Here is a 26,810-nt window from a genome sequence, read left to right as displayed (position 1 = left end):
AATATCGGCGCGGGACTCGAAACAACGGCCGCAGAATCGAATCGTGGATCGTGGCTAGATCCGAGTCGCAAATCGTTCGCACGGTCGGATATTATTAATCGGTTGCTTCGAGACCTCCGGGCAACGACGACGACGACGTGGTCCCGTCGCTATCAAATATTCAGGTCGCTCGGGAACCTATAGCTCCCTTGTTCCTCGAATGTTTAAAGGGCATCGAGAATACGGGACCATGCTGGGACTCTCAAATTTTCTGACCGGTGGTCCTCGGGACCTTCAAATTTTCAAGTCGTAAATTGGAAGATCGGGACACCTCGTTAGAACGCCGGCATTTTTGCGGGCTCACGAATATTATTTATAAATTTCTTCGTGACGAGTCAGTGTTTTTCGTTAATAACTCATGAACGGAGCCGCGGATTGCATTTCCGCAAAGGAAGAAGTTGCTTCGAATGACTTCAGCTACCCCTCATTTTCGGCTGTTAAAATAATTGTGGTACACCCTTGTATGTTCATCGAAAATACCCAACTTATTAACACATTGATTGCCAAGCCTATTTTGAAGAAATCTGTTTCAGATGCCAACATTTCCTTTTTTTTTAAATAACTAAGTAATGATAAGTAAGAAATAATACAAAAAATCCTTTTCTTTGTTAGTAAGGAATCTTTAACCCCTTGCACTGCGATATTTTTCACAGCTACGTTGATTAACGCTTCTTTGGCCTTAATCATTTCCCGAAGAAAAGGAAACAATTTTTGTTTCTTGTACCTCTTCTTTCGCTTTTATTTCTAGATTTTAATAACAGAAGAATCAAATTTTAGTAGATTATATGTATATGAAATCTTACGAGTCTGACTCATTGTTATAGTGCAAAGGGTTAACATTGCTTGGCAGTCAACGTGTTAATAAGGACCTATACTTTGATATCTTTTACCGAATTATATGTTTTATAAGAGTATATTCTATAATTGCGATAACTTGGACACTTCTCTCACGCTATTAACGCACGACTTGTTTAAAGTTGCGTGGGATCGCCGCGGCCACCATAATCCGGTTAGGAGTCGAAACGTAAAAATTGTTGCAGCAATGTCTGCATATTGTATGTGGGATAATCAGAGTTCATTGAATTCGAACTCATCTATCTACTCCGGCACTTCGGAGCAGTTATGCCGAACGAAAAAGACAGTAGAAATCGATCGACCAGCGGTCGTCCACCAGATCGAAGAGTTAAAAGGAATTCAAGCGACGTGACTTCGGCACGAACCCGCGGTAAGAGGCAAACGTGTCCATATTCCCATTGGCCCGAGAATTCTTGCATATTTCAAAGTCGCGGGGCAAGCGTACGTGGCCACCGTTCTCCCTCGTCTCGGACAATTTCAGACACGAGATAAAGAATCGCCCGACTCGCTGTCCCTTTATGCGCTCTTGTCCGTGATAAATCTCGTTCCCGGTGCAAAATAAATATCACCGGGAGCCCATTAACCCGGAAGTTTACCCGCGACACGAAAACTATCGTGCCGCGACGTAAACCATGCGGATCAATCCGCCCGAGCAATTTGCAAAACGATTACAGCAATGTCTCTCTAATTGACGCTCAGATTGTCCACAAAAATGGACAATTTGGGAACAGGAGGTACGATTATTCGAGCCTTTTTAAGCAAGATATACAGTGAAGATTAACAAAGTACGTAAATGATATTTTAATTTAAATAATTCCGTGACCGAACACAGTTCAACGAATGATTCGCAAAGCTAATTTAACAAATAATAATCGTGTTAAAGGACGTAAGGGGTACGTTTGCTAGAGAAATATGAAGAATATTATCAATAACCTTGACATATCAAGGTTATTGCAAGGTTATGTCAAGGTTATGTCAAGGTCACTGTACACCTTCACTGTACACCTTGCTTAAAAATTTCATATGTTACACACAAGGTGTCATGCACACTAGAAAATTAAAACGGTCGTCACGGTTAAATGACTTATTATTTCGGGTCTGAAAAATTAGTAAATATTCTTCAGACGTTCTAAAGTAAAGGTGAACAGTGTTTTTCGTAAAAATATCACTGTTACGTATTAAAAAAAATCCGGAAATTCTCGCTTTGTGATTTGTTCAATACTTCGAACGCGGCTCGAGTTCGTCCCGACCATCTGTCAAAGCCTCGTGCTGCGGGCTCTCGAACTTTGCGCCGACACCTCTCATTGGTCAGTGTTTTCCGTTAATAACTCGTAAACAAAGCCGCAGATTGCATTTTCGCAAAGGAAAAAGTTACTTCAAATGACCTCGGCTACCCCTCATTTTCGGCTGTTAAAATAATTGTGGAACACCCTGTATTTTCCCAAAAATTAGATCTGCGGGTGGAGTTCACTTTTGGGATATTATCACTTAACCCGTTACACTGTAACAAAGAGTATGAAGGTTTATAAAAATTTAGTAATGGTAGTAAATGAAGATGAACAAAGGAGAACAGAAATTGGACAGAGATTAATCCTCTAACCGCGGGCAAGTTTTATTTGTTATGCAGATGCGTCCTAAGAATTAAATTACAAAGGATACAAAAATATTAGGTCGTTCAGGAAGTTGTTTCGTTTCTCAAAAAAAATTTCGTTTTGTAAGCTCGTTAAAGAAGCACGTGATTCAGCATTTTACGAATAAACAACGAGGCTTCTACGAGATAAGATTTTAAAAACACCAGAAAAATGTCGGAAGGTTTTTTTTTTATTTGAAACGTTAAAAAATTGTCTTTTATTATATTGTGAAAGAACGAAACAACTTTCCGAACAACCCAATAGAATCAAAATCCCAAATTCCAAAACCGTTACGCAGCTACTAAAATCGACATGTAGCTGTTCTTACAAAGTGTTCTCGATATCTAGTGGAAAATGAACTAAAACATCGATACAGAAAAATCCAGTGTTGGAAGCATTGAATGAAATTTATTGCGTCCATATTCAGCAAACTCTGAATCTTCCCAAACCTGGTTCGACATTTTGAGGCAAGAGGTAAAATACTGCACCGCTATATTTTTCTTGGCAACAAGAGGCTGTAAAATACGAAGATCTACCGAAACATATTTCTCCGTGCTCGAACAAAGCAAATTTACTTCGAACGCAGGTCTCGATTAGGCCGCAGTAAATTTCCCTCGAACAAACTGAGAGCGAGCTCGGCCGAATGCATCGCGTCCGACTTTGCCAGAGAAATAGAGTTTCATACAGCAGCCCGATAAGTTTCGATTAAATGATACCCCGTGAAACTCCGTGCACCCACAAACCAATCGGAGCTCGCCGAAGAAAATAAGAAACGTTGGAGAGTGGCACGGAAACGGTCCGGAAGGGAGGCTCACCAGCGTTTCGGCGAGCATCTGGCGAGCATGTTTGTTTACGCGAATACATGCTGCGGTCCCATGCTATTCGCCTTAAGGGATCGTTGTAAATCGTCGCATTTACGAGGCCTCCGCGCCATATGGTCGAAAAGTTGCGGGGGCGGCAGCGACGCACACCCACCGACCAAATCGGACCCTTCGTTCGGAAACGAAGATGGTTTTACCCTGTCCAAAACGAAGATGATTGCACCCCGTCCGTCCGGTAAAATCCCGTTCTCCTTTTCCTTCCCTCCCCTGATCGCGTTGAGGGAGGAACCTGATTCGGGATGCTGAAATGTCAGAGACATTTAAGAATTTTTTATTCATCAACAATAAATTGAACTTTTCCAACACATTATGGAGGTTTAACTGAACATTTAGACAATGCAACAAAATTTTTTTATTCATAATAAAGTCGCTTAATATTCCTATAATTGTCTATTTTCGTAGCACCGCATCCTTGGAGTTGTTTGTTTCCGTGCAACCAAGCGGATACAATTCTTGTCTGAAACATAAAAAGGAAGTTTTTGTTCATTCTACGTGAAATTCTGACATCGATGAACTAACAAAATTACAGAAAAAATGAAAAATCGAAAAATACGATGATATCGCGACGTCCAGATTGAACAATGTAGTTTCGATCGAAACATGAACGAAGTTTTAAGATGATTTTCTTCCCTTTGATAAAGTCAAATATTTGAAACTTTACATTTACTTTGTAAGTGTTCGAATATCCCACATCCCATATCCCATATCCGATATCCCATATCCCATATCCCATATCCCATATCCCATATCTCGTATCCCATATCACATATCTCATAACCTTGACATATCCGATATCCCATATAGGATATGAGATATGGGATATGGGATATCGGATATGGGATATGGGATATGGGATATGAGATATCGGATATGGGATATAGGACATGAGATATAGGATATGAGATATCGTATATGGGATATCGGATATGAGATATGGGATATGGGATATGAGATATGGGATATGGGATATCGGATATGGGATATGAGATATGGGATATCGGATATGGGATATGAGATATGGGATATCGGATATGGGATATGGGATATGAGATATGGGATATGGGATATCGGATATGGGATATGAGATATGAGATATGGGATATGGGATATCGGATATGGGATATGAGATATGGGATATCAGATATGGGATATGGGATATTGGATATGGGATATGAGATATGGGATATCGGATATGGGATATCGGATATGGGATATCGGATATGGGATATGAGATATGAGATATGGGATATCGGATATGGGATATGAGATATGGGATATGGGATATCGGATATGGGATATGAGATATGGGATATGGGATATGGGATATCGGATATGAGATATGGGATATGAGATATGGGATTTCGGATATGGGATATCAGATATCGGATATGGGATATGAGATATGGGGTATGAGATATGGGATATGGGATATCAGATATGGGATATGGGATATCCGATATGGGATATGAGATATGGGATATCGGATATGGGATATCGGATATGGGATATGAGATATGGGATATTGGATATGGGATATGGGATTTCGGATATGGGAAATGAGATATGAGATATGAGATGTGGGATATGAGATATGGGATATGGGATATGGGATATCGGATTTGAGATATGGGATATGGGATATGAGATATGGGATATGGGATATGGGATATGGGATATCGGATATGGGATATGGGATATGGGATATGAGATATGGGATATGGGATATCGGATATGGGATATGAGATATGGGATATGGGATATCGGATATGGGATATGAGATATGGGATATGAGATATGGGATATGGGATATCGGATATGGGATATGAGATATGAGATATGGGATATGGGATGTCGGATATGGGATATGAGATATGGGATATCAGATATGGGATATGGGATATTGGATATGGGATATGAGATATGGGATAACGGATATCGGATATGGGATATCGGATATGGGATATCGGATATGGGATATGAGATATGAGATATGGGATATCGGATATGGGATATGAGATATGGGATATGGGATATGGGATATCGGATATGGGATATGAGATATGGGATATGGGATATGGGATATGGGATATGGGATATCGGATATGGGATATGAGATATGGGATATGGGATATGGGATATGGGATATCGGATATGGGATATGAGATATGGGATATGGGATATCGGATATGAGATATGGGATATGAGATATGGGATTTCGGATATGGGATATCGGATATCGGATATGGGATATGAGATATGGGATATTGGATATGGGATATGGGATATGGGATATCGGATATGGGATATGAGATATGAGATATGAGATGTGTGATATGAGATATGGGATATCGGATTTGAGATATGGGATATGGGATATCGGACTTGAGATATGGGATATGGGATATGGGATATGGGATATGAGATATGGGATATGGGATATGGGATATGAGATATGGGATATCGGATATGGGATATGGGATATGAGATATGGGATATGAGATATGGGATATGGGATATCGGATATGGGATATGGGATATGGGATATGGGATATGAGATATGGGATATGGGATATCGGATATGGGATATGTGATATGAGATATGGGATATGGGTTATCGGATATGAGATATGGGATATGGGATATGAGATATGGGATATGAGATATGGGATATCGGATATGAGATATGGGATATGGGATATCGGATATGGGATATGAGATATGGGATATGGGATATGAGATATAGGATATGGGATATGGGATATGAGATATGAGATATGGGATATCGGATATCGGATATGGGATATCGGATATGGGATATCGGATATGGGATATGAGATATGGGATATCAGATATGGGATATGGGATATTGGATATGGGATATGAGATATGGGATATCGGATATGGGATATCGGATATGGGATATGAGATATGAGATATGGGATATCGGATATGGGATATGGGATATGGGATATGAGATATGGGATATGGGATATGGGATATCGGATATGAGATATGGGATATGAGATATGGGATATGGGATATGGAATATGGGATCTGAGATGTGGGATATCGGATATGGGATATTGGATATCGGATATGGGATATGGGATATGGGATATCGGATATGGGATTTGGGATATCGGATATGAGATATGAGATATGGGATATCGGATGTGGGACATGGGATATGGGATATGGGATATCGGATTTGAGATATGGGATATGGGATATGGGATATGGGATATCGGATTTGAGATATGGGATATGGGATATGGGATATGGGATATGAGATGTGAGATATGGGATATCGGATATGGGATATGGGATATGAGATATGGGATATGAGATATGGGATATGAGATATGGGATATGGGATATCGGATATGGGATATGGGATATGGGATATGAGATATGGGATATGGGATATGAGATATGGGATATGGGATATCGGATATGGGATATGGGATATGGGATATCGGATATGGGATATGAGATATGGGATATGGGATATCAGATATGGGATATGAGATATGGGATATGGGATATGAGATATGGGATATCGGATATGGGATATCGGATATGGGATATCGGATATGGGATATGAGATATGGGATATGGGATATGAGATATGAGATATGGGATATGAGATATGGGATATCGGATATGGGATATGGGATATGGGATATGGGATATGGGATATGGGATATCGGCTATGGGATATAAGATATGAGATATGGGATATCGGATATGGGATATGGGATATGGGATATGAGATATGGGATATCGGATATGGGATATGGGATATGAGATATGGGATATCGGATATGGGATATGAGATATGGGGTATGGGATATGGGATATGAGATATGGGATATGGGATATCGGATATGGGATATGGGATATGGAATATGGGATCTGAGATGTGGGATATCGGATATGGGATATTGGATATCGGATATGGGATATGGGATATGGGATATCGGATATGGGATTTGGGATATCGGATATGAGATATGAGATATGGGATATCGGATGTGGGACATGAGATATGGGATATCGGATTTGGGATATGGGATATCGGATATGAGATATGGGATATGGGATATCGGATATGAGATATGGGATATCGTAAATGAGATGTGGTATATCCGATATCCCATATTTCATATCTCATATCTCATATCTCATATCTCATTTCCGATATCCCATGTTCATACCAAAAACTTAAAGAAAATAAAAAGATCTTTTTTTGTTATCCGGTAGGGCGGTGTCTGACCTTAACGCCAGACTAGTTTTGAGTCGACTAACCGTTCGCGCGGATCAAATTTCTAGTTTTCTAGTTCGTCGCCGACAAATTCATTTCTCGCCCCTCGCGACGCGAAATGAAAAATCGAAACCCGTTAGACGGGACTCGACCCAATCCCTGTCACCATCACGATTCGATAAATTCTGTGGCGGAATTTATCTGGTTGAGCAATTGTTGTGAAACGTTGTTTAATTAACGCGTGGGCTGTCCTTCGTCAACTGTGGGAATCGTCACTATAATCGCAGAATTAGAATGCTGTTGGTTTTCGTTGATTCATACAGTTTCTTGCTGGTTACAAATTTGTGCATGCTGTGAATGAGTGAAGATCTAATTGTAATTATTTCTTGTTAACGCGTTGCCATGGTTGTCATAGGTACAGTGGCTCACGGGCAGTCGTGGGTAAATAGTTTTATAAACTGTTTAAAATAATTTATTCCAGACTACTATTTTTTAAGTAAAGGTAATAGATAACGCGAATCAAGTAATAAATTATTTGATTGTTTCTTTGTTACAAATTGGCCGATCGAAATAATGCTGTAAATAATAATGAAGAGAACGATTGTATGAAATCTCACAACGATTCGTGTATGAAGCAAAAAGGTGTAAATCAGCTGCAAACATTAAATTTAACTTATAATTATATTATATAATTATCTCAAATAATTACAATATGAAATAACAGGTTATTTAAAATGAGATTTCAAACAATGTTACTTCAGAAGGAATCACAGCCACGAAAATGAATATGAAATAAAATAACATGTGAAGTGATATTTCAAATAATGTTTCATTTTTTTTTTAATGGAGTCTGAAAAAATTGTCTTCCTAGCTGACATGATTGCAAACTGTACTTCTAATCGAAAATAAAAAACAAGGTGTCTGTCAAAATATTTACATGTGCAGTTATAGCCAACACCAGGATGAATAAAATATTTCATTACTTTAATAAAGTGGCGATACTGTGACGTTCAAACTTCGTTTTAGTAGCTTTTTTCTCGCTTTTGGCATATAAAGGAGTTAATAAAAATTCTTCCACGCTTCCTCTTTTCTCTCGCACTTTCGCACGTTTATTACCAACAAAGTTAATAACTTTCACAGTTATATTGTTTTATTCGCTGTATTAAATACACCGTGTCCTGTTATAAAATGCAACCGAAATATCGTCAAAGAGCAGCCGTAATATCTCTAAATATCACGTGTTACAATTTTAAATAATGTCATCCGCAAAATCGACGTTCCTTGCGTGAAATACCGCACCGTTGCGACGCGAACCGCGATTCATTGAATTAAACAAACGCCTCAAATCGTAATACAAACATCGAGAGATCGAGGATTTTGCAGTCACCGAGCCAGAAAAATGGACGAATCCTCTATGCAATTCGAAAAAATGAACGCAACGGCGAACACATGAATCTGCGTATCAATTGAGTGCCATTGTTGTTACGATACAAATCAAACAAATGGATCGATACACTCGATACAATAAAAACCGAGAAGATAGAAATACGATGTATGAAACTAAAAATCCCAGAGAGGAAACGACGCGTGAATAGAAGACAAACGAGATTTGACGAAACAGTATCGTGCACAATGCCGCAAGCATTATGCGACTATTAATCACGAGCAGCAGTAATTTCGTTCTGGTATCAAGATCCGGCAACAAAGAGCCGAACGGTATTATCGAAGTCATTTCCGTCTTCGTTGAAAGCGGCGTACAGCGGTGTACACCGTGCCCTGCCGTTTTAGGTTGAAATTTCCTAATTTATCGCATTCGCGGAATCGAATACGAGACAACTATCATCCGGAGCAGGGCAGAGTGGAGAGGAGAGGAGAGGAGAGTTAGCCCGAGTTCGCCTGAAGTTTCCATCTCTCTGTCCTGATAATTGAAAGCTCGGGACAAAGCTCGGTCTCGCGATACACCTACGTGGCCGCACACACTCGACGACATCCGTCGAGCTACCCCCATTGTCGAGCGCGGCTTCCGAGCATGCGTCTCTTAGGGCAACGATGAAAAATAGCAAAAGTACATTTTTCAGCAACGATTTTATTCGTCGGTCTTTTGATACTTTGATCAATGACTTCACGTGTCGAAAATGTACCTACTAACTTATTTATAATACTTGAATTTCGAAAAACAACTATATCAAATAAAAATAATTAATAAAATATTCAAAATATCATTTTTATTATTAGCAAAAGTAAATTGTTCAGCAACGATTTTATTCATCGGTCTTTTGATACTTTGATCAATGACTTAACGTGTCCAAAAAGGTACCTACTAACTCATTTATAATACTTGAATTTCGAAAAACAACTATACCAAATAAAAATAATTAATAAAATATTCAAAATATCATTTTTATTATTAGAAAAGTAAATTTTTCAGCAACGATTTTATTCGTCGGTCTTTTGATACTTTGATCAATGACTTCTCGTGTCTAAAATGTACCGACTAACTTATTTATAGTACTTGAATTTCGAAAAACAATTTAACCAAATAAAAATGATTAATAAAATATTCAAAATATCATTTTTATTATGTAACGGATTTATTAAAACGTACCTGTTTATTTATGTGCGGTATTTTAACATAGTGGGAATAATGTTAAACATTAAAAGACAAATATTATTAGTTTCATTGTGTGGGAGGTGTGTGACCAAAATTTTTCATCGTACGCAAGATTTGAAAAATCGTATTTGGTCAGCTTTTCGGATTTAATACCTACTCCACTGTGCGGCGCGCGGGTCTTTGTGCAAATACAGATTTTTAAGCGATTTGGGAGATCGGTGTGAACTTCGAAGTTTACTGAAGGATTGTATTGAGTTTGGAAAAAATGAATGTTTTTTCACTTTTTCCCATGTAAATGTAGGATCTGGTTTATAGAAATTGGAAACAAAGAGACATTTTCGATATTTTTAAACGTGTTCCGATTTTTAAAGACTTAATCGATGATGGAATATTCTCGAACATTTTTCTACGCGAAGCACAGGGTTAAATTTACCCTATAAAAAAGTTTCAGATAAAATTAGATAATACAAGAGTGGACTTATTTTATCAACTTATTTGATCAACTTATCTTTATCACAAAATGAAACTGAAATATTTCCGTTTTTATTGAAATATATTTATATATCTCGTTTGTAATAGAACAGATTGATAAAGTAATGTCAAGGTTAAATAAAAATTGAAAAATATCCTTTCCAAGTTACAATAAAATTAAGGGAAAAATTCTTAACATAATTGAAATGATCTTATTATTGTTTCCACTTAAGGGGTTCATGAAAGCATATCGGCGAACTTACATTTTATGCTGTTCAACATTAAAACAGTCCTGTAAAAAGGTTTCTAACAAAAGCAAAGTGTACAAGGGTGTCGAAGAATGTATCGAAGTCTCCGCATTGAATACGAACATTCTGCACGCAGCTCTGTGCGAGAACTACCCTTAAAAAATTCTCGTACAAAAATCAACAATACGGTACCATGAAAACTGTCGTTGTCGGGGACCCCGCCATTATAAAATGTTGCTCGGGCAAAGCAAATATGGGTGAGCAAACAATTGCCAGTGGCGGAGCGTACACTGGAAAAGCTGTACGCTCAAAGAGCAGTTCCATCGAGCACTATCGCTAGAATTTTTGACAATGGGAAGTTTCGCAGAAAATTTCGAATATGCGGGCCCGCAAGTATACGGCTGCAAAGCAGAATAAGAGTGACTAAAACAGAGAGAAAGCACAAGAACGGGAGAGAGAGAGAGAGAGAGAGAGGGAGCGAGGAGCGAGCAGAGGGCGCGGGAGTTCATTCGCGAAAGTTTTCTCATTGTCTCAGCGCGAGCAAGTTTCCCGTTGCAATTCCGCGAGATAAGTATCGACAGCTCGTCGCTGGTGCCCGTGGCGGGTACTTAGCATCGAGGTTCATTTGCAACGAGCTTTTAGCGTTAATAATGTCCCGTGGTCCGGCGGCCCGGCTTGTTCAAGATTAAGGGAACGTCCCCGGAGTCGGCGCGTCGCGCGTCGGGATGAAGAGGGTGTCTGAGCGTCGCGGCGCCGCGGCGCCTCCGGCCGACTTATAATCCAGTACCATGATTTCCTTTTTACGGGGTTGCAGTATTAAACGGACGGCGGCGGAGTCTCTTTTAAAACGGCGCGGATCTCTCGCGAACTTCACGGCGAAACCGGGACCGGGGGCCGTGGTACGTCGCTATCTGGGGATTTTCACGCGATCTAACGACTATGCAAATCGAGAGCTCGATCACGGTTTCACCCCGCTGTCTTCTTCTGCGGTGCTCAGGGTCTTTGACTCGCCAGCCACTTACCCCGCAATTTAACCATGTTCAACCATTTGCACTCGGACGGCGATTGCGAAGCGCCGATCAAATGCATCTCGTTGTCAGAGTCGTGATCAAGATTTCATACGTAATTTAGTTAATTTTGTGCTGTATATGAATATTAATAATGTCTTTCAGGGCTCGAAAAAGTTTCGGACATTTTTCGCAAGCTATATTGGAATTTGTTACACGCGGTGCATTTCGGAAGATGTTCTCGGGTTCGAAGTTTCAATGAAAATTGTTCGGTAGATTTTTTAGTCACAGTGGACTACCTTTGTGATTGAACATAACAGTAAATGTTTTATCCAAATAATTCGTTGTACTTTTGTTATACAGTAATGTCTCTCTAATTGACACTCGGTTTGGAAACGAAAATGGGCAATTTGGGAAGAGGGGATACGATTATTCGAGGCTTGCGGTTCGTTTTTATAGTTACGAATTGCCAACAACTATAAAAAACGAGTTACAAGGCTCGAATAATCGTATCTTTTCTTCCCAAATTGTCCATTTTTGTGTACATTCTGAGCGTCAGTTAGGGAGACATTACTGTATTCTGGAACCTCCTACGATTCTTACAGTTGTCTTCGACGTTTTTGTATGAAACGTTTTGATAGGGTAGTTTTGCTACTGAGGAGACACACACACACACACACACACACACACACACACACATCCCCGAGAGCATCCCTTCAATCGATAACATTCTTAAAAATTGTCCAATCGATACATAGTACTTTCGTATTTTATATAAAACCGTAATCCTTCGCGTTTTTTATTAACCATGGAAAAAACTAACTTCCAAGAACCCTCGCAAACATAAATAATATAAATTATTAATAAAAATATCATTCGCGAAGTAAAAGGTCCACAATTTACCTGAAAAATATACGAAACTTTCGATTAAGTAAATTCGATTAAGTAAAAATAAAAAGCAATAATAATTCGTCCGTAACAATAGCGTTCTCTTCTGAACATCGTCGTACCAAATCGATGAGTCCGAGTCAGCGACCTTGAGAGGTCACCGCACCCTCGGCTCTAACAAGACCGTTCACCTTATCTTATCATCCCCGAAAAGGCAAATAAAAGCGCGAATCAGCGGAATGCATCCAGCTTTATCTGCGCCGTTATCAAAACCACGTATAACCGCATGAGAAAAAAATGTCAGGCAGTTCGAGATAATAGCCGATAGCGTCGCCGAGACTTGTTCACTATGATAGTAGCTGGTTGGACGTCTCCACGGTAGCGATAAACCACAAACTCTCCGTTTTTCTCACGGTGAGCATCAACACGGAAAAGTGACAACAAAGTTACAACGAAGTTACGAGCAAAGTGTCAACAAAGTACCGCTTCCAGGTAATCGTTAGCAAAACGCGTAAAGAGAAACTCGTCAGCTCCGTACTATTATTATTCATTTATTAGATGCAATGAATTATTAACACGTTCCGTGCCACGTGTACCATCGGTGGTACACGCTTGCATGTTTACTTAGTGAACTGAACAAATTGTTTACAAGAAATTTAGAACCGAAGAATCAATTTCCACCGCAAGAATGGGCGTTGATAAGTTTTTGTTACGTTGTTATGTGTACGAGAATTAATAATTGCACGTAATACATCAAGTTTTAGTAAAATATCAAAGTGTGAAGATTCGAGTAAAAAAAGCTCGGCACGGAACGTGTTAACTGTTACGCTTTTTAACCATATGCTGTACAATTATCTTTGCAATTACAGTGATTTGAATTTTTCGAATACCATTATTCCTTACGTGTAAAAGAAAATTTATATTTATCGTTTTATGCAATTTTCTGGTTTAACAAAATGTCTCATCAGACCGCTAATGTTTATTGCGTTATTATTGACATAAAAGGGTTAAACAAAAAATCGAAATTAATTGTCTCTGCAAGTGTATCAAAAATTGAAACAAAAAACAATCTTCTACAGTCTTTTGCTACGATTATGAATAACAATTATGATTACGAATGAATAAGCAATTAGCAGCGGACTCGCAGACCGGCGATAATATATATAACTGAGGGTTAAATAAATGATTAATACAGATAATTGAGAATATGCCATATCACAGTAAATAACTTCAGCTTGTAAACAAAAATGGACAATGTGGGAAAAGGAGATAAGAATGTTTGAGCCTTGCACTTCGTTTTTATAATTATTGGTAATTAAATGTGCGTCAATTGGGGAGAATTTACTGTACATCCTTTAACCAGTTAGCTGTGGCGCTTCCTTTTCAAAGCGCGCACCTATATGCGTCGCGAGAATCAAGCGACGACGAGTATACTCGTCAAACACAGAGTAAGCATCGCTGTTGAAATATTACTAATATTTACTTATTCGCTCAACATTAACATATACTGCATACATAATAAACGAAAAACGCAAGAAAAATCAAATACTTATGAAAGTTAAAAATTCAAATCGCTGCCTTAGAGTGGTATTCAGTAAAACAAGGAACGATACATAATGGTACATTGCATGTCGAACACCAATATCGCGAATTATTCGTATAATTATTCATATGTTTTATTTGTTTGTTTGATTCTGGTCTGGCCTCAAAATATTCCAAACATCTTGAAATTTCAGAATATGTTTTCGTTTTCACAAAGATTACAATTTAAACAGCCAATGGTCACTCTACTTTTTACGCACGACGAGTATACTCGTCGCTACACAAAATACTGCCACTTCTACATGACGGGTATACTCGTCAAACGTAGTTAACTGGTTAATATCAAAGCCCTCATAGATCTCGCGGTGCCTCATTTTTTTCCCACGATGAGAGTCACCGCGGCGAAATCATCCGCTGTCGTATAGATACCTACGCGTGTTCCTGTTATGTTTCCTTTTTTGTTTTTTGTTAAACAGTCCGCGTGTTCAACGGGTAAGCCCGTCGGGGAAATTACGGCCTCGAAATAATTAATCGGCCAGGGAGCTCGGCCTCGTACGTTTTGATTTTACGCGCGCCCGCATAAACGCCGAGCATTGCCGCAGTCGGTGCGCACCGACGAAACAGAAATTGCACGGCGCGAGTTTAAACAATTCCGCGATGAATTATCGAAACGGTACACATTGCCGCCGCCCCCCCTCCCCTCTTCCGCCCCTCGTTCGAGAGAGCATAATGGCGAGCTTGTGACTCACAATCCACGGCGAGCCGCGATCCACGCAGGAAAAATCCGAGCGATCTCTTCGCGGTCCAATTCCGCTTCAATTAGTCGTCGGCGACGCGTCTCCCTGCTGCTATCGGTGACGAACAACAGTGACGAAGTGTTGACGTTCGTTCTTTTCCTCGAGGCTGTCTCACGTGCGCGGCACTTCTCGAAGAGATCGCGCGAAGTGCTCTCTCTCAGGTATTTTTCGGCTGCTTCTATTTGCTTTCGATGTTTGGGAAAAATCGAATACTTTGAGCTTTATCTGTGCGGAGATCATTGTGCCAGTTTGTATTATAGTTTTATGGGATTTAGACGCTTCGTTATCTTGAAGATTATATTTTCGCTCGGTGTTATTCGCTAGCTTTCTTGCCGGGCTTTGGTAGAGTGTGTGTTTTGTGCGTTTTGTGTGTTTTGTGTGTTTTGTCAATCGGTTACACTGTCAAACTAGAACTTTCTCCCGTTTACGAGAAACTAATAATTTTCTATTTACGCATATCTACGTACATATATGGAATATAAGTTCCAGCGGTTTTATAACTAACTGTTATTAACCGTTTTCTCTCAACATAGAATAGGTTAAATAGAAAAATAACTATTACATCGATACGAATTCAAAATTTTAACAGTTTCATTCACACCCTGACTGAAATATTTTCCATCGATGTCACCATCGTTTTTAATCCTCGTTATATCGTTTCAGTAAATAGTATGGGCAATCGAAAAATGCAGATACGGAACAAACATAATAATCTTATCATAGGTGCAAGTAATTCCATGAAGCCCACTAAACTACAAAAACTAGTTAAGCCTTTAACGACACGTTTCCTATTACCACTTTATCGCCGACTTTTTTCACTGTTAAAATGATTAATTAATAACCTACCTTGAACGTGAATTATTCAAACAACTTAGTCAACGAAAGCTATGGACTCCCTAAATTATCACGTTATCTACGATTTGATCACTTCCTTGTCAAATACAAGATCATATTTCATGTTTCTCCAAAAGTTGTCACAATGCATGTATTGATAAATATTACAGCGATTTCCTAAACGGAAAAATGGAAAATTCTCAAAGACCAAAGTTTAATTCTTCGTTAATAGAACTTTAACATGACTGCTGTTAATTCTGCCACTGTCAAGATAAAACATTTCTATTTCAGTCTAATTATGTCTCTATATCAGTTCATAAAAGTAACAATAACACATTTATTCTTATTTAATAAGTAATATTATATTCGAGGTGTCCCAAAAATGTCTCGCAAACCGAAAATAAGAAGTTCCTGGGATCATTTGAAGTAACTTTTTCCTTAGCGAAAATGCAACCCGTGGCTTCGTTTACGAATTATTCACGAAAAACACTGACCGATGAGAGGCGAGCTCAGCTGGCGCGAGGCAACCGAGCCAACGGCGCTAGCGGTCGAGGCGGCCGGGCCAACGGCGCCAGCGGTCGTGGCGGTCGAATCCCAGCTCAGCTGGCGCGAGGCGACCGAGCCAATGAGCAGAACTAGGCTTCGTACGCTCATTGGCTCGGCCGCCAAACGCTAGGCGAGCTCATCTCTCATTGGTCACTCTTTTTCGTTAATAACTCGTAAACAAAGCCGCGGATTGCATTTTCGTCCAGAACATACTTACTTCAAATTACCTCAGGAATCTCCCATTCTCGGATTGCGAGACATTTTTGGGACACCCTAATTATTATAATATTTGGTAACCCATACATATGTCGAATGAACGACTCGTAAACGTATCCTTGCGATCCGAATGATCGTGAATGAAGAATTTATTGACCCATCGCTTCGACGGGTTCCGTAAACCTAGCGTTAAATGAAGCAATCATTTCCAACACCATATCATTTCGAACTTAATTCGATACTTACCGTATTCCTCGCGTGAATACGTTGGAGCATGCTGTTCGGTGATCTAAGAAAATTCTCCGAGCACAAAGGGTTGAAACCGACCACGCACCTGATCGTGTATGCAGGGGTTAATCAAGTTATCGCAGTAATTAAAGCGCAAGCAGTAACCCCGCGAAAAAAATGATAGGGATCCAGTCTCGTAGCACGTGGAGCCGTTCGCGGAATGATCGATAGGAAAGATAGTCGAGACGAGGGACGGTGCAAAAACCATATCGGGAAAAACGCGATGCGTGGCAGGGGAACGTAGCCTGATAAGATAATCCAGACCGGTTGCGGAATCGTTGTCTACGCTCATTACAGGGTAGAAACAAGAAACGGGAATCGTTTCCTGATGTTCAGCACGCGGAACTTTTTTCTCACCTGTAACACCGGACTCTCCGCTCGCTATCTCTCACTCTCCCCTCCCCCCTCTCTCACTCCCTTTCTCTCCCTTTTATCGGACTTTTTCTACGATCCCGTATTTCTTTTCGTTTTTCCTCGGTCGGCGCGTTCGCACGAAAATAATTAGCATATTCGCTGCTCGCGCCCTGAACGCGCCTCGCCACAGTTTGGTGCTTCTATTTTTCATACTGGATTAGATTAGAAACAAAGAGGATGAGCAGCTTTCTCTAGGGAGATCGGTGCATGGCGCATTCGATGCGCTTGCGGAACGCTGCAGTTTTGGGACAACAGGAAAGTGCAAAAAAGTCGAAAAATTATATCGCTTCCTTTTTGCTTTTAATTTGATGCTGCAAGCTTTATTGAACTATTGAACTGTTCTTTATTGAATTAATCAACGTCAATTGAAACTATTGAACTAATTGTTGAACTATTTATTGGACCTATTGAACTGTAAGTTTTTTTTAATAGTAAATGGATATGATCTCTGCATTTTTCATGAGATACACTTGGAAAGCCGGTACACTTGTAAAGCATTGCAGACTGTTGGAAATAGAGGAAGCGAGGACGTGCGTCGATACGCTTGTGATCCGTTGTAAATTGTTGGAAAGGGAAAAGCTGGAATGATCATCAATGCACTTGCGAAGCATTGCAAATTGTTGAGAACAGGGAAACTGGAAGCTGCGTCGATGCGCCGGTGAAGCAGTGCAAGCTGTTTAAAATAGAGGAGTGCTTCGATGCACTTGTGAAGCATTGCGAGCCGTTTAAAATGGAGAAACTGAGGAAGTGCATCGATGCACTTGTGAAGCGTTGCGATTTGCTGAAAATAGATGAACCGAGAAAATGCATCGATGCATTTATGAAGTGCCTCAAATTGTTGGAAATAGATAAACTGCAAAAGTGCACCGGGATGCGCTTGCGAAGCAATAGCTTTATCAAGTTATTGAAAACGGAGAATCTGGAAAGTGCATCGATGCACTTGCGAATCGTTACGAATTGTTGAAAGCAGGAAAACCTGTGGACAAATTTTAAATTGAAACGCGTATTTCTGAAATATTTTGAAAAGAATCAACTTGTGTTTCAAATTTTTTTAAAAAGCTAGAATTGTGCTGGAAATCTAAATATTTATAGCGGTATCCATTTTTTTCAAGCTCGGTACAAGAACTGCATGCTCCATAAATGCACGAAATCCGCGGTCTACTTCTGTCGGACAAAAGATATTCCTTTTTTTCATCCCGTTCCTTGTGAAACGGCATTCGAAAGTGGGAAGTTGCATGAACTTCCGTAGGCTATTGATCGCATACAAAATTCAGGCAAGACCAGAAATAGCAAGACAATACAGTCTATTGTGTTATAATGTATTTACTTTCTTCCATTATTTCGTTGTGAGTCGTTATTAATTATTATTTTCTGGTACTTTCTTCTATTAATTGAATGCGTAAATGTGTAATCGTGTATTTATAGGATGTGTAGCGAAAGAGTGGAATCAATTGTTCAGCAACCTCTAAAACCTGTACCAAACTACCGTTTCACCTTATTTATAACAAGCTGCCATTGCCGATCTATTCGACCGAGTAAATGCTAAAAAAATGAGTGCACAATTAAATTATTACTTGGTATATTTTTCTTACATAAAAATCGATCAGAATTCACAGGGGTTGAAAATCTCCCTGTTAATCCATGTATGAAAGTATAGTACAAATAGCGTTGTACTAACTATAGTACAAATAGCGTTGTACTAACTATAGTACAAATAACTTTGTACTAACTATAGTGCAAATAACTTTGTATTATTAATAACTTTGTACTAATAACTTTGTACTAACTATAGTACAAATAACTTTGTACTAATAACTTTATACTAACTATAGCACAAATAACTTTGTACTTGCACAGAATGAAAACAAACATGCATATTTTGTATAGTTATATAAAAAAATTCGAATCACAGATGTTTAAATAAACGATCAACAGATTTTTAGATGCCACTTCTAATGGCACAGTTCGACAATCTCGTAGCAAAAATCTCCTGGGTATTTCGAGTCCCGCAAAAGGGTAAAAATGTCGGGGTTGGAAACAAAAAGTAGAAGAACAGATGGGGTGCACAGTAGTTGCGGTTCAATAACCCCGGCTGTAGTCGATGCAGTTTCTTCGAATTGACCGTCTAAAGCGGTTCACCATTATTTTCTATAAATAGCGTCGAATTAGGACGAAGGAAGTGGATCGTCAACGACCCCGAGAGGGAATCGTTCTAATAACATAATTGCCGTCTCTGTGTCGCTCAATTAAGCGGCCCGCGTAATTCTTCCCAGCTTGTTGACGGAAACAAATCCGGTAACCGGCGAGAAGTACCCAGAAAGAGAGAGAGAGAGAGAGAGATAGAGAGAGAGAGAGACCGTTTTCCCATGCTGTCCTGCCTCATCCACCAATCTAATTCGGTAGCCATCTAAATTTTACCAAAGTTTCCACTCTCTGTAACAATCTGTTTAAATCCCATTTTCACAATGGACATATGTGACACGATTTCTCTACTGATGAAAGATTTATTGAAACATAACAGCTCTGCAGTACTTTCTGAAAACTCGATTTTCCAAATTGTGCAGTCCAATTTTTATTTTCGATCGATGAAAGTTCGTTGGCACTGTAACATGTTAGTTCAAATTCCAATTTCGCGATAGCACACGGATGTTTCTACGTTCTTCACCATTCAACTTTACGATTTATAAATATAAAAGTTGACTCCATTGATTTTAAGACGCATAGGCCACATAGAAATTTCGTTCTTTCTTTAGCGATTTAAGGTTAAATTAATTAATATATTGACGCTCTTAAATTTTTGTAGCCTTTTTACATCACGTTCACATTGCACCAAGCCATTTTGTTTATAAATACAGAAAATCCGCAGTCTATTTACAAGTTCTGATTTATTGACAATTAATTACCGTGTAATTGAGAACACCTTGTTGAAAGACGTCCAGAATTACATCGATCACTATTTCATTTCCTCAATCGGAAATCTGTAGTCTAACTTCCCTCGACGATCTCTCAAAGAAGAAAAAATATTCTATTTTGCATTATAGTCCTCCAAATGTAATAATTTTACAAAAGAAAAATACTGTGGTATTAATCTTTCACCTGTATCGACCAATTTGAACAATTTTAGAAATAAAAAAGATTGTTTAGCAATTTGAAATTACGCTCATTTTTGCGATATACGCATAAAATTCGCAGCCCATTTACGACACATTAGTATCGTTTAAGAATCTACAAAATCGTTCGACCCAACAATCATCATCCATCGCTCACGGTTGATGCAGGGAACATTTCCGAAGTTCCGACACCCTCGCATCAAAATCCATTTCATTTACTATCAACTGCAATCATCCTGGCTCCCATAGAGCTAACAAATCGTCAGCAATAAATTCCACTGAGTCCAAGTGGCCATCCCCGGGTCCGCTATCAATGATTCCGCTACACAGGGTCCAACCAGCATCGACCTCGTCTAATAAAGCCATGAAACAATCACGCGATGGAGAACCCGGAGCAACCCGGAGCGTCTCAAGTTCACCCGCCGGATCAATAACGATCGACGGCAGATTTCAATTGTCGGCTGACCATGGCCCGTGACCTCGGTCAGCCGGCGGTACACGGAATTCTGTCCGGCGCGGAACGAGTTCACCTGGTTCGCAGGTCGTCGCGCATTCCGCGGCGATCGGTCGAACAATTTCCCCGGGACAATTCGCCGTGGCGCGGATCTAATTATTTCAACGGTCGCGGGAATCCGCCGCGGTGAGAGACTGGCATGATCGCGATCATCCGAGTCACGCGCGACCTTGCGCGCGTGCACTGGTATGCGGCTGCAACGCGTGGAATCGCGGGAAAATCGGCTCGCGGCGAGAATCCCCTTGCACAGAGAGACGTTAAGATGCCGCCGGGGATAGGGCGCGGGTTAAACGAGATCATTTTCCTGACGGCGCGGTTCGGGGGAATCATTTAGCCGTAAAAGGATTCCGTACATTCGAGGGAGACGTCGTTCCATGGAAAAAAATCACGGTAACGATTGCTATGAAACGCAAATTAGATCGTCGATTTTTGCGGAACCGTTGCGTTGTTCTAATCGGTCGAAGTGCGATAAAGCACTAGATGGATGAATTTTATTCGACATTGTCGAATGAATATTAAATCGAGCACGAGTTTGTTCAGATAAAAATTGTTATATTCCAATAAAATTGTATTCGACACTATAGAATAAATGTTCAATCGAATACTTTGTCCGAATAATAATCTTATTCGAATGAATTCTCATAACAAGAACAATTTATTCTTATACAGGAATTCGTACAGAAAATAATTGATTCGAATGAAAATGAGATGGAGCATAAAGTGTTTTTCCATAGTTTATCGATTTATTTATGTCATATTACTTCTTCGAATTATTCGAATAAAGAATTTCATGGTTTCATAGTTAATTTCGTGCCTGCGATCCCGTCTGAAATAACGCAAAACTGAATTGGCACGATATACGACGCTGATAAATGATTTAAACAGAAAAATAGGTCTTTAGTTAAACCTCGTTGACCGATCGGGAATCGTTGCTGTAAAATTGCGACGATTACAGCGAATGGGAACTTGGAGATCATCCGTGCCGACGTCTAGTACGTAATCGCAGCAGCAATTCTCTACCAGTTGCCACAATTGATCTGTTACTATTGTAACGAGCTTGAACGATGATAACGCCCCGTTGAATCGTGCAACGTCCCATTTTGTAATGGCAAACTGCAGCGTGGAGTATGCGCGTGACAGACGTCAAGTGTCGCTTGCCGAAAGCCATTGTAACAGAAATGCCGGATAATTTAATTATGCTGTCTCTTAAACCGACGCCACTGACACGATTTTGACAAACTTAAAACCCGACAAACCGTGATCCAAAGCATGTTTACGCTTGAACGAGAATGTCTTCGGTCTAATTTCATCGATACTTCAAGGTTTACGTCATCGTCGTAGTCGGTTAGTAAATGTTGACAATAACGTTGTAACAATTTGTTTGTGCAGGTGGAAGCTTCTCACATATTTCATTTTCCGTGTGTTTTTATTCCTAGCGATCTCAATAATGTTCCAACACTAACCGCAAATGACCGTCAAACGATCGGTTTGTCATATGTGTTTTAATTTAATACAATTATTCGTATTCCAAAGACGTTTTTGTAGATGACAATTGAAAAAATGTTTCGATCGAAGCACACGTTAGAATACAAATGGCGTTTCTTTTTTTGAAAACGAATTTGAAACAATTCGGTGTTAGCATTTTTATGAAGCAACACGTGCTAATTATTTTTAAAGTTTTCTGGATTTAGTGTTAACCCCTTCTGCAAGTCCTTCAACAACTGCACTTAATCATTTCCCTGGTAGAACGAGACAAATTTTGTTCTTTATTTTGCACGTGTTCATTTATTTGTATTCTTAGACTCTGATAATGGCAGTTTTCAATTTGTTGGCTAATTCAAGAGCTTTACACAGATTTACACAGAACGCGCAAAATTCAAGTGAATATAAAATATAAGAAATGCCGCGTTATAAATTACCGCGCAAAGAAAGTGCCGCGTTAATTAAAGGGTGGGTGTACAAGATTCGCTCTGTTTATAAACCCTTTTCAACTACGACTTCTTTCACAGCTGCGTTCGTTAGTACTTCTTTACCGTATTGCACGTCTGCATTATTTATAATTCAATTACATTTACTTTACGTTATAATGAATAATCGTCGAATGTCGACAATAAAGAAATTACATAGAGGGTTACTCTTTCGGATATTAACACTTCCACGACCGTACTAGAAACCTCAGAAATTTTCATACAATTAAAATATTTCGTTCGATTAAACAGAAATTATGAAGTAAACTTATACGGCATCGATTACTTCTTCAGCATTCGTACCTCTTGCAAATCTTAATCAAATTAAGCAATCACATTTTTAATTTTTCATTAATCATCCATTCGGAGATCTCCCCGTTCGGTTGGCTAAGCGTTAAATCTTTCGGTAAATTACATTCGAGATATCTCCATGACGTGTTTGCCACGTCGCGGCGCGAATGTCCGAGAAACGAACGAAATTCGGGGGAGTAGGAGCGAGAGACCAGCAAATGATAATCAAAGTCAGAAAAACACGGTGATTAAGATTTGCATCCGGCGGCCGATCAGGTAACCAACGCGGTATTCCAAGCATGCTCGGCTCGGCGAACTCGTCATCTCCTAACAAACTTGTCGGCACACGTTGTTGCGCAACCATAAAGCTGGTCTTACGAGGAGCACGCGAGGCGTATTCAACCCGGGACAAGGACACGCTCGCGTCGGCGGCATCCTTCGGCGAGAGGAGACCCCCGAGTACATTGTGTCAAGGGACGGAGCAGATGTAACGCTGTTTAAAAGCCGGGGGGCATATTTCTAGCCGTCGCCGTTCCCACGCTGTTCCCACCACCGCGAGGAAGTTCAAGAATGGACCCCCAACTTCCTCAACTCCGCCTCCCTCCGTCAGTTCCTTTTCCCCTCTTCCGCCTCCTCTTCGTCCTCTTCTGTTTCTTCTTCCCTTCGTCCCCGCTTGCCGTAAAACCCGCGTCTTTTTTGTACAAGATGCCCGCGGACCAGCGTTTACAGAATCCCGGCCGAAGACAAAGAGCTAGGCAAAGGCTCTCTTCGTCTGCATCGTCTTCCTCTTCTTCGTGTTCTCCCTGTTTTCTCGTTTCCTCCGTTCCGCTGGTTTTTAATGCCGGATGCCTCGTCGGCCGACCAATTCCCGCCGGAATTTTTCATAAGGCTCCCCCACTCGTCCTGGAATTAACTTCGCGAAAGGTTACCGATCGTTGCGAATCTCTTCGCCGGAAGCTCTTCTCCGTCCGCGCTGCGACGCGCGGTGGGGAAGAAATGACCGAGCCTGTGTCAAAATTGTAGAGAGATGATTTGCTTTTTTCCTTTTAAGCAGTTAGCTGTGTTTGACGAGTATACTCGTCATGGAGAAGTGGCAGCGTTTTGCGTCATGACGAGTATACTCGTGGCGCGTACAAAGTAGCGACCATTGGCTATTTAAATTGTAATTTTAGTGAAAACAAAAACATATTCTCAAATTTCAAGACGTTTAGAATATTTCGAGACCAATCATATTGGTCTTATATTATATTGGTCTAATATTATTATATATTGGTCTCATCTTATATTGGTCTTATCTATCTTATATATTGGTCTCATCTTATATTGGCCTTATCTATCTTATATATTGGTCTAATATTATTATATATTGGCCTCATCTTATATTGGTCTTATCTATCTTATATATTGGTCTAATGTTATTTCTATAACAATGTATATAACAATGTATATTGTTATAGAAATAATATTAGAAAAAGATCACGATATCGATGTTTGACGTGCAAAGTGCCATTATGTATCGTTCCTTGCTTTGCTGAATACCACTCTACAGCAGCAATTTGAATTTTTAACGTTTATAAGTATTGGATTTTTCTGCGTTTCTCGTTTATTATGTATGTAGTACATGTTAATGTTAAGTGAATAAGTAAATATCAGTAATAAAATAGTTAATTTTATAAAATAAAACCGTCTTTCTGATCCAATATTTTAACAGCGACACTTTTACTCTGTGTTTGACGAGTATACTCGTCATCGCTTGATTCTCGCGACACACATAAGTGCGCGCTCTGAAAAGGAGCCGTCACAACTAACTGGTTAAATTGCACTTTTCAAATGTTCTGGAATAAGGCAAAATTACAGGGAATGTCGTGCGAACGATTTTCGACAGTGGAAATTTATGCTAAATTTGATATATCGAAGCTTCCACCTACAAATAGATTATACTGTTATACAGTGATGCGAGTAATTATTGGCTCAAAGTAACTTTTACATTTTCGGTGATGTTTGAAGGAAAACTTAACGAAACGTCGTATTTGTATATTTCTATGAAAAATATAGAACTATGGTGTTTTGTCATGTTCTCTTTTGACATATCAGCGACAATGTAAAAGTTACGTTGCGTCTATAATTATGCACACCGCTGTGTTTAGTCTTGAATATCCTGTAACGACGAATATCTGAAATTGTCGCAACATCAGACCCTGTTGCAGTCGTAATGAAAATGCTGTATTCCGTGATGAAAATTACGAACGACCTTGAAATGTCCTCGAAATCGCCTTGTAATTCACGCAGGAAACATTTACACTAAACCCGCGTCCCTTACCAAGCGAAGGTAATTTTGCTGCATTTTCATCGTACCGCCGCAAATGAGTAAAGCATGGACGTTAGTCTCGCGGCATCGTTAACCAAAATGGTGGTATCGAGCGAGCCGCGGAAGAAGATAAGGTGAGACCGGGGAAAATTCAGTTTCCAATTGACGGTCTGGAGCAGATAACAGCCCCGCGACGCATCTCGTTGACCCATTTACGAGCGACTCTACCGGAAACCATCAATTTTCTATAGTATCGAACGCATTAATATTCCATTCGGCTCTCGATTCGTCGCTAAATCCTGCGTTTTATCGGTGCCGTTCGACTAAACTCTCGTTTTGTAAAAGACAATCTCTGCGCGAGGAGCACTTTGGCGAGGATAAGTCTCGAAATTGACGGCGATAAAGGATGTACGCGTGGGCGTGGCTGCTGAGGAATGGATAGAGTCGTGGTCTCTATGTAAATCGAGCCAGGAGAGCTATCCAATCGAACTCTTCCTCGCGGAAGGAGCTTTCGTCTTCCTCTTGTCCTTGGTTTACGGGAAAGCTTCAACCTTCCCTTACACACTACACTTCGACATTTTTACGCGTATTCAAATCTTTGTAAATTACAACACGAAACTTTGGTACCTATTCCAGTCACGATTAGACAACGAATCTTTCTGCAACTGAACTCTTCCTTGTGGAAGAAGCTTTCGTCTTCCTCTTGTCCTTGGTTTATGGGAAAGCTTCAACCTTCCCTTACACACTACACACTTCAACATTTACGCGTATTCAAATCTTTGTAAATTACAACACGAAACTTTGACACCTATTCCAGTCACGATTAGACAACGAATCTTTCTGCAACCGAACTCTTCTTCATGGAAGGAGCTTTCGTCTTCCTCTTGTCCTTGGTTTATGGGAAAGCTTCAACCTTCCCTTACACACTACACACTTCAACATTTACGCGTATTCAAATCTTTGTAAATTACAACACGAAACTTTGACACCTATTCCAGTCACGATTAGACAACGAATCTTTCTGCAACCGAACTCTTCTTCATGGAAGGAGCTTTCGTCTTCCTCTTGTCCTTGGTTTATGGGAAAGC

General features: G+C 39.9%; 1 protein-coding gene across 6 annotated transcripts in view; it reads left to right on the top strand.

Annotated features, from left to right (window-relative positions):
• tty (tweety) overlaps positions 1 to 26,810 on the top strand; it is a 93,543-nt gene that overhangs the window by 28,808 nt on the left and 37,925 nt on the right. The window contains exon 1 of one of the 6 annotated variants that reach the window (XM_033484724.2): positions 13,252 to 13,387. The exons of 4 other annotated variants lie outside the window; for them this stretch is intronic. The gene's annotated coding sequence lies outside the window, so the exon portion shown is untranslated. Of the gene's footprint in view, positions 1 to 13,251; positions 13,388 to 15,218; positions 15,396 to 26,810 lie in introns of those variants that run through there. One more of the 6 variants, XM_033484723.2, reaches the window with a different exon arrangement.

The sequence above is a fragment of the Megalopta genalis genome, chromosome 1, assembly GCF_051020955.1.
Source record: "Megalopta genalis isolate 19385.01 chromosome 1, iyMegGena1_principal, whole genome shotgun sequence".
NCBI lineage: Eukaryota > Metazoa > Arthropoda > Insecta > Hymenoptera > Halictidae > Megalopta > Megalopta genalis.
Note: the sequence above shows the minus strand (reverse complement) of the source record. Positions and strands in the feature narration are given on the sequence as shown.